We start from the raw sequence: 1,822 nt of genomic DNA, 5'->3' as shown, positions 1-1,822 counted from the left end.
AATGATTGTTGGTGATGTGCGAGGTTGCTTATTGGTACAATAACTCTTCGCCATCTCTCCAGCTTCCCCTCCCGCCCTTTCATCTGTTGCCTGTCTGGGTGAGAAAAATTCCTGGGTGATTGTTGAGGGGCCCACTGTGTTCATGAACAAAAGGCCTCCTCTCTCTCAGGGTGGCAGAGTGCTTGGTTTCCGGCATGAGGTCATTCTGTTGGAGGAGAGAGAGAGGAAGAGATGTCATTTACGACTTGAATCGGAGATTATGCTGGTTGCTTGGGATGGAGGCAGGATGAGTTGGGTTGGAGGGAGTTTGTGTATGTATACATGTCCCAGCCTGGCCTGGTTAGCACAGTGTTGGGGAAGCTAATTTGAACTGTAGCTTGTCAAGCTTCTCAAAATTTAAAGTCTAGCTACAGACAAGTTGACTGCACTACAAGCTACTAAAAGTGAGTAGCTAACTACAATGATGCATTTTTGTTGATATAACTATGCTAGATGTATTTAAAATCATTTAGTATTATTTATATACCTTTTTATAGTAATATTTTGAACTAGATGTATTTATGTATTTTAAGTTTTAGTCATATTTTATAGTTGTTTTTATAGTTGGCACAAATCACATGATGCAGGAGAATTACTAGAATAAGTCTTTAATCACAATATTCAAGGAATGCAGGAACACTATAAACAACAACGAAGTAAAAAGATTACATGAAACAATGAACAGAGGAACTAAGGTTTTCAGTTTTTGGGTGAACTATCCATTTAAGGCCGCATACACAATACAATTTGACATAAAACGTGGTGTATCATGACAAAATGTGTTGGGAAAAATAGCTTGTTATTGGAAAAACTCCACTTTTGAAATAGCTGAGCTACTGTCGTGCTGTTGAAAAATAGTTAAATTAGCAACATCGCTACCTTTAGTTAGCCACAGCTTCACCTGAACAAAAAAAGGACCAAGAATATGGTAGGTTCTGAAACCTGTATTGAATAATACTTCCTCAGAAGGCACCTGAAGACCTCCTGGCAAACTACATATCAGTTGTCAGCACAAAAATAAAACTTCTGAGACTTTTCTCACAAAAGCTTCCTATCCGACTCAACATTATCAATGTGAGTGTAGTAGGTCGATATGTACCTATAAAATCTGACTGTGACTCAAGAGGATTGTCAACGGATTGTATGTCACTTCCTTGCTGTCTGTCCCAAAGCTCTTAGCACGTTTGATATGACAGGTTATTTAACAGTAATCCTCCTGTCTTGATCTATCGCCACAGCATATGTGGACCAGGCAGCAAAGCACAAATCCTCATACGGTCTGCTATCAGCGAATTGATGGCCTTGTCTAAGGGATACAGATCATTGTGCAGCACTATAGAATGGGTGAGTGAGTTCAGGGCACTCTGTCAGTGTCGCTCACAGCCCGGCGGTGCCAGGCTGAGTCAGAATGGCCTGTTCTCTTTCTCTGCACACTCAGAGCCAGCTGTGAAAGGCTGCCACACTGACCACTGCTTCTTCACTGTCTCTTTACTATGTCAAGGGATGGTAAACAAAGGACAAGTGAGTTAAAGTCATATTAGTCTAATGAACCAGACTGGCAAGGCTGAGTTTGGATGTGGTCTAGTCTTGTGGTGAAACATTCAGGCTTATGACCAAGTTCAGCCAGTTCAACCAGCAAGGGGTTCTCTATGAACCATCACCATTGTGTCCTTGAGCAAGACTCTTAACCCCAGGGTGCTCCAAGTGAACTGACCCTGCAATAAATCAAAGTCCTTCTAAAAGCAAGTCAGTCCTCTCGGCGACCATCTTGGAAACGCCCCAT

At 41.8% G+C, this 1,822-nt stretch overlaps 1 long non-coding RNA gene across 1 annotated transcript in view; it reads left to right on the top strand.

Moving 5' to 3' along the window:
* Positions 1-245: 245 nt before the first annotated feature.
* The window catches only part of LOC127507784 (uncharacterized), a 28,891-nt gene continuing 27,314 nt past the window's right edge, over positions 246-1,822 (top strand). The window contains exon 1 of the long non-coding RNA XR_007928429.1: positions 246-443. This is a non-coding gene — a long non-coding RNA (uncharacterized LOC127507784). The remainder of the gene's footprint in view (positions 444-1,822) is intronic.

This window comes from Ctenopharyngodon idella, chromosome 24 (genome assembly GCF_019924925.1).
Source record: "Ctenopharyngodon idella isolate HZGC_01 chromosome 24, HZGC01, whole genome shotgun sequence".
In the NCBI taxonomy this organism is placed as follows: domain Eukaryota; kingdom Metazoa; phylum Chordata; class Actinopteri; order Cypriniformes; family Xenocyprididae; genus Ctenopharyngodon; species Ctenopharyngodon idella.
Note: the sequence above shows the minus strand (reverse complement) of the source record. Positions and strands in the feature narration are given on the sequence as shown.